This window comes from Camelina sativa, chromosome 14 (assembly GCF_030686135.1).
Source record: "Camelina sativa cultivar CO46 ecotype springtype chromosome 14, ASM3068613v1".
NCBI classification, from domain to species: Eukaryota; Viridiplantae; Streptophyta; class Magnoliopsida; order Brassicales; family Brassicaceae; genus Camelina; species Camelina sativa.
Window position 1 is genome coordinate 23,939,741 of NC_141893.1, and position 7,832 is coordinate 23,947,572.

At 38.3% G+C, this 7,832-nt stretch overlaps 1 non-coding gene across 1 annotated transcript; it reads right to left on the reverse strand.

Moving 5' to 3' along the window:
- Nucleotides 1–7,200: 7,200 nt before the first annotated feature.
- Nucleotides 7,201–7,307, reverse strand: LOC147928548 (small nucleolar RNA R71). Its single transcript, XR_015581067.1, has one exon. It is a non-coding gene; the product is annotated as a small nucleolar RNA R71 (small nucleolar RNA).
- Nucleotides 7,308–7,832: the final 525 nt, after the last annotated feature.

Below are 7,832 nucleotides of genomic sequence, written 5' to 3' on the forward strand. Positions count from 1 at the left end.
CATAGTGCTCGAAACTTCCCAAGATGTTTAGTGAACTCCATATCATATTGATTGAGCTCATTTATAGCCTTCTTGACTTCAAAGACTCTAGTCAAGCTAGAGACATTACCATAAACACCTTTAAGTGTTTCCCAAAGCTCCTTGGCCGTTTCACAATAGGAGTAGGCTTCAAGGATTGATGTGTCAAGAGAGTTTTGGAGAACAGATAGAACAACTTGGTCTTCTTGAAACCACTTGGCCTTCCTCTCGCTCTCTTCCTCTACTTCCACCTCGGAAGCGCCTTCATCTTCTCCTTTGAGGTTTTGCTTTGGAACATAGTCAGTTTCTACATGACTCCAAAGGCCACGACCTCCAAGGGTGGTTCTTGTGGTTCTCGTCTACAACAATGGGTTTGGCGTTTTCCATGGTTTAAATGTTATGGACCGTTGGATAAACCGTTTACCCGGAGAGTAAAAGAAGAAAAGACTAAGAAACGAGTGAACAGAGATGAAGAATGGAAGAATAGGAGAAATAGATTGTCAAGAACGACAACCTAGCTCTGATACCATGTTAGAATAAGCGGAAGACTTATGAGAATAAGAGAGGTTTTGATGTTGTAAGGCTAAACGTGAGAGAGATAAATGTGTAACAAAGAGAATAATCGAATGAACTAGAATAGAATGTTTCTTATGTTGTTTACAAGGCTAGATATACTGAAAACAAAACGAATTAGCCGTTAGGCACAAGAGAGAAGAAGAGAGCCACTTGTGTGGTCCATGGTCCAACATTAATGAGGTGAAAGCGACATGTCCTTGTTGGTTTGAATTGTGGAGTCAAGCACCAAGCCCCCAACTGCACACGTGATTCTTCCTCCATTCGAGATCCTTCTTTCTCGTGGGCTTCTAGGGCCACCTCTTCCCTATTTCTCACTTATGGCCTGATGGCCTCATGGCCTAGGCTATCCGGACCGTACGGACGGCCTAACACATAACCGGACCGTACGGACAGCCTAACACATAAACGGCCATGGTCAATACCAAATTCATCCCGAACTCATACAATTAGTCAAATGCATTGGATTTTCAAACATTCTGACCCTAGAAACAGTAACAAAACTGTTTACTGCTTCGAATCAATGTTTTCTTGGTTTTAGCCTGTTTCGGGATAAAATAGGTAAAAGTGGTGTCTAAACACTCCAAATTCAACCCGAACTCTTATAATTAGTCAAATATATTTGATTGTTACATATTTTGACCCTATAAAGAGTAACATAGCTGTTTACTGCTTCGAACCAATGTTTTTTCGGTTTTAGCCTCTTTCAGGACAAAATGGGTAAAAGTGGTGTCTAAACACTCCAAATTTAACCCGAACTTTTATAATTAGTTAAAAGAATTGGATTGTTACATATTTTGACCTTAGAAAGAGTAACATAGCTGTGTACTGCTTCGAATCAATGTTTTCTCTCGGTTTTAGCCTGTTTTCTTGGTTTAAGCCTGTTTAGGGATAAAACGGGTTTAAGTGTTGTCTAAACACTCCAAATTCATCCCGAACTCATACAATTAGTCAAATGCATTGGATTGTCAAACATTCTGACCCTAGAAACAGTAACAAAACTGTTTACTGCTTCAAATCAATGTTTTCTTGGTTTTAGCCTGTTTCGGGACAAAATAGGGTAAAGTGGTGTCTAAACACTCCAAATTCAACCCGAACTCTTATAATTAGTCAAATGTATTTGATTGTTACATATTTTGACCCTATAAAGAGTAACATAGCTGTTTACTGCTTCGAACCAATGTTGTTTCGGTTTTAGCCTCTTTCGGGACAAAATGGGTAAAAGTGGTGTCTAAACACTCCAAATTAACCCCGAACTTCTACAATTAGTTAAAAGAATTGGATTGTTACATATTTTGACCCTAGAAAGAGTAACATAGTTGTTTACTGCTTCGAATCAATGTTTTCTCTTAGTTTTAGCCTGTTTTCTCAATTTAAGCTTGTTTTGGGATAAAACTGGTTTAATTGTTGTCTAAACACTCCAAATTCATCCCGAACTCTTATAATTAGTCAAATTCATTGGATTGTCACAGATTCTGACCCTAGAAACAGTAACAAAGCTGTTTACTGCTTCGAATCAATGTTTTCTCGGTTTTAGCCTCTTTCGGGACAAAATGGGTAAAAGTGGTGTCTAAACACTCCAAATTCAACTCAAACTTTTATAATTAGTCAAAAGAATTGGATTGTTACATATTTTGACCTTAGAAAGTGTAACATAGCTGTGTACTGCTTCGAATCAATGTTTTCTCTCGGTTTTAGCCTGTTTTCTCGGTTTTAGCCTGTTTCGGGACAAAATGTGTAAAAGTGGTGTCTAAACACTCCAAATTCAACCCAACTCTTATAATTAGTCAAAAGAATTGGATTGTTACATATTTTGACCCTAGAAAGAGTAACATAGCTGTGTACTGCTTTGAATCAATGTTTTCTCTCGGTTTTAGCCTGTTTTCTCGGTTTTAGCCAGTTTCGGGACAAAATAGGTAAAATTGGTGTCTAAACACTCCAAATTCAACCCAACTCTTATAATTAGTCAAATGCATTGGATTGTTACATATTTTGACCTTAGAAAGAGTAACATAGCTGTGTACTGCTGCGAATCAATGTTTTATCTCGGGTTTATCCTGTTTTCTTAGTTTAAGCCTGTTTTAGGATAAAACGGGTTTAAGTGTTCTCTAAACAGTCCAAATTCATCCCGAACTCTTACAATTAGTCAAATTCATTGGATTGTCACAGATTCTGACCCTAGAAACAGTAACAAAGCTGTTTACTGCTTCGAATCAATGTTTTCTCGGTTTTAGCCTGTTTCAGGACAAAATGGGTAAAAGTAGTGTCTAAACACTCCAAATTCAACCCAACTCTTATAATTAGTCAAATGCATTGGATTGTTACATATTTTGACCTTAGAAAGAGTAACATAGCTGTGTACTGCCTCGAACCAATGTTTTCTCTCGGTTTTAGCCTGTTTTCTGGTTTAAGCCTGTTTAAGGATAAAACGGGTTTAAGTGTTGTCTAAACACTCCAAATTCATCCCGAACTCATACAATTAGTCAAATGCATTGGATTGTCAAACATTCTGACCCTAGAAACAGTAACAAAACTGTTTACTGCTTCAAATCAATGTTTTCTTGGTTTTAGCCTGTTTCGGGACAAAATAGAGTAAAGTGGTGTCTAAACACTCCAAATTCAACCCGAACTCTTATAATTAGTCAAATGTATTTGATTGTTACATATTTTGACCCTATAAAGAGTAACATAGCTGTTTACTGCTTCGAACCAATGTTGTTTCGGTTTTAGCCTCTTTCGGGACAAAATGGGTAAAAGTGGTGTCTAAGCACTCCATATTCAACCCGAACTTTTATAATTAGTTAAAAGAATTAGATTGTTACATATTTTGACCTTAGAAAAAGTAAAATAGCTGTGTACTGCTTCGAATCAATGTTTTCTCTCGGTTTTAGCCTGTTTTGTTGGTTTAAGCCTGTTTTAGGATAAAACGGGTTTAAGTGTTCTCTAAACACTCCAAATTCATGCCGAACTCTTACAATTAGTCAAATTCATTGGATGTCACAGATTCTGGCCCTAGAAACAGTAACAAAGCTGTTTACTGCTTCGAATCAATGTTTTCTCGGTTTTAGCCTGTTTCGGGACAAAATGGGTAAAAGTGGTGTCTAAACACTCCAAATTCAACCCAACTCTTATAATTAGTCAAATGCATTGGATTGTTACATATTTTGACCTTAGAAAGAGTAACATAGCTGTGTACTGCTTCGAATCAATGTTTTCTCTCGGTTTTAGCCTGTTTTCTTGGTTTAAGCATGTTTAGGTTAAAAACGGGTTTAAGTGTTTTCTAAACACTCCAAATTCATCCCGAACTCATACAATTAGTCAAATGCATTGGATTGTCAAACATTCTGACCCTAGAAACAGTAACAAAACAGTTTACTGCTTCAAATCAATGTTTTCTTGGTTTTAGCCTGTTTCGGGACAAAATAGGTAAAAGTGGTGTCTAAACACTCCAAATTCAACCCGAACTCTTATAATTAGTCAAATGTATTTGATTGTTACATATTTTGACCCTATAAAGAGTAACATAGCTGTTTACTGCTTCGAACCAATGTTTTTTCGGTTTTAGCCTCGTTCGGGACAAAATGGGTAAAAGTGGTGTCTAAACACTCCAAATTTAACCCGAACTTTTATAATTAGTTAAAAAAATTGGATTGTTACATATTTTGACCCTAGAAAGAGTAACATAGCTGTTTACTGCTTCGAATCAATGTTTGCTCTTGGTTTTAGTCTGTTTTCTCAATTTAAGCTTGTTTTGGGATAAAACTCGTTTAATTGTTGTCTAAACACTCCAAATTAATCCCGAACTCTTATAATTAGTCAAATTCATTGGATTGTCACAGATTCTGACCCTAGAAACAGTAACAAAGCTGTTTACTGCTTCGAACCAATGTTTTTTCGGTTTTAGCCTCTTTCGGGACAAAATGGGTAAAAGTGGTGTCTAAACACTCCAAATTCAACCCGAACTTTTATAATTAGTTAAAAGAATTGAATTGTTACATATTTTGACCCTAGAAAGAGTAACATAATGATGTTCATATATTTTACCTTGTTTTCCCTTAGTTTATTCACAACTTTTGCATCTTTTGCTATCCATTTAGGCCATTATTGTGTAGCTTTAGGACTAATCATGCATTAGAATATAGTTGCATTGCATTTGCATCTTTTCATGCATAAACAGGTGATTTTGGAGCTTCAGGAGGATGGAAGCAATGCTGAGGAGAAGTGAAGCAATCCTGAGGAGAAAACAAGAGAGTTAAGGCTGTAGAATCAAGGTCCGGAGTCCAACTCGACCGCACCACTCGACCGTGTGCTGAGAAGGACTCGACCGAGTGGAGAATGCACGAGAGAAGCCAGCTCGACCAGCCACTCGACCGAGCACTGGTCGAGTTGACCGAGCCGTTGTCTGCTTTGACTTTTTGTATTTTTAGGGCTTCCACCTCACCTCCTATATAAGGCCCTTGTACCTGCAGCCACCAAAGAGTCCAGCTTTTTAGAGAGTCTAAAACCTAGTTTTTACCTTTTTTAGATTTTATTCCTTTTGCCCTTTCTTTGATTTTAAATTTTGTACTTGTTTGAGAGAGAAAGACTAGATTCTTATATTTTGTTTGTTTCATAACTTTCAAAGTATTAAGATTTCGAGTTTTATTCCTTCATCAATATTGTAGATCTCTGTTTCATCTTTCTAATGATGCAAGTTTCATTATTTTCTGGGTTTTTGACATATTTCACCATGTGTTCTTGTGAGTAGTTTGTTTAGGACCTTGAGGATGGGTTAGGTTGGGTTGATCTTGTGGTTTGTTTGATTTGGTCAAGCTTGATTGTTGTAGATCTCTTCTAGGCTAGATGATCTTAATGCTGATCCTATATCTGAGAGGGTAGGGTTTGATTTCAAGCATCTTAGCATCACACCAATGTCTAAGGAGCATAGATAAGGCTAGATCTAGAGCTTACCATTAGGCTTGCTAAGAGATTAGGAGTCTTGTTTGGTTTGAGATGTATTGCTTAATGCCTGCTTGTGTAGATTCTTTTCTTTGTGAGAACAAGTCTAGAATTGCATAGGTTTGATTGTTTCTTGCCATGAGAGTGGATTAAACATGTATTAGAATAGTATGTCTAGAGATCAGCTCAATGTTTGCTTGAGATTTGTTGACCAAGTTAGATAACCACAATGATTAGCTCAGCTCATGAATCCCTCCTCAAGGCCTTCTTTGTTTATTAATATCTTAGTCTAAATATCATTGCTTGCTTGTTGTTTGATTAGTTTTAGCATTGCTCTGTTTTTCTTTTGTTGCTCTGTTTTCACGTTTAAGTCTAGCTCGACCACGTAGTCGACCTACACTCGGTCGAGTGCTGCTCGAGTTCATCCCCAGAACTTGTGTTTTTGATTTGTGATTGTCTTGTTTCATTCCTGTTTCATTTCCTTTGCATTCACATAGTTTCCTGTTCATTACTTGTCTTGCATTAGTTCATTAGCATAGTTTCTATCTTTGTTCTAGTTTCATTATAGCTTTAAGTTGTTTGTTCTGTTTGCATTTAGTATCCTGTTCTAGTTGTTTTTACTTTCTGCATTTCATATCTCATTTTAGGATTGTTAGTGACAAACAATATTTACAATTGGCTTGACTTAGACTCATATGCACATCTTAATTGTTCACAATCACTCAGATAGGATTGACACCTCTTATACTGCAACTGCATAAGGGGAATTGAAACACCCTGACTTCTATTCATTCCATACATCATCATTCCATACATCATTCATTCATACACCACAAAGAAAGTCAGTTTCAATTTGGCGCCGTTGCCCATTTGAGTGTGTTTTGTGACATTTATGATCATTATTAGTCTAAGATTAAGTTTGTTTTAAACACTTGTGAAGTTACTGAACTCGAATCTTCCTTTGCTTGGCTGTTTTGTGTTTCAGGTACCCACTCGACCACCTACTCGACCACCACTCGACCGAGCTGTGATCGAGCACCTTGTCGAGCCAGAAGCCGGATCAAATTAGCCATTACTTCCCAGTCGACTCAACCATCCACTCGAGCCTGCGCTCGACCGTGTACCTGTTCGAGTCTGTAGTAGAGTTTGTTGATGCACACAAGGTCAAAAGGCAAAGATAGTCTTCAACAGCCTATTGACAACATCCACAGGCTACAAAAGGGTTTGAGACATAGGCAAGGAAGAGTAGTTCAACAACAACAAGGTCAAGACATCATGGAGAACCAAGCTATCCATAAGCAAAGACCAAGGCACATTGGTGCAGGAGATGCACCCAATACCCATAACCAAAGGGCTGGAATTGTGCCACCTTCGGTAGCAAACAATAACTTTGAGATCAAGAGTGGATTGATCTCAATGATACAGGCCAACAAGTTTCATGGGTTGCCAATGGAGGATCCACTAGATCACCTTGATGAGTTTGACAGAATCTGCGGACTCACAAAGATCAATGGAGTGAGTGAAGATGGATTCAAATTAAGGCTCTTCCCATTTTCTCTTGGAGACAAAGCTCACCTTTGGGAGAAGACTCTTCCTACTGGAGCTATCACCACATGGGATGCAAGCAAGAAAGCTTTTCTGGCCAAGTTCTTCTCCAATGCAAGGACTGCTAGGTTGAGGAATGAAATTTCTGAGTTTGCTCAAAGGAATAATGAGAGCTTTTGTGAAGCTTGGGAGAGGTTTAAAGGATTCCAAACTCAGTGTCCTCACCATGGCTTCAGCAATGAGTCACTTCTAAGCACCTTGTATAGAGGAGTGCTTCCCAAGATAAGAATGCTTCTTGACACAGCCTCTAATGGCAACTTCCTCAACAAGAATGTGGAAGAAGGATGGGGATTAGTTGAGAATCTTGCTCAATCTGATGGCAACTATAATGAGGATTATGATAGGACCATAAGGGGCTCCTCAACTGATCAAGAGGACAAGTATAAGAAGGATTTGAAGATGGTCAATGAGAAGCTTGACAAGATACTCCTCAGCCAGTCCAAGTCTATTCACTTCATTGGTGAAGAAGAAGCTCCAGTTCAAGAGGGGGAGTTTGAATTTGCTGAGTTGTGCTACATGCAAAACCAGGGAGGATTCAAAGGCTACAACCAAGGAGGTTTCAAAAACAACAATCTCTCTTATAGGAGCACCAATGTGGCCAACCCTCAAGACCAAGTCTATCCACCTCAACAACCTCAACAGCAACAAAACTACATCCCCAAGCAACAACATCAAGTGTTCCAGCCCCAATTGTGTCC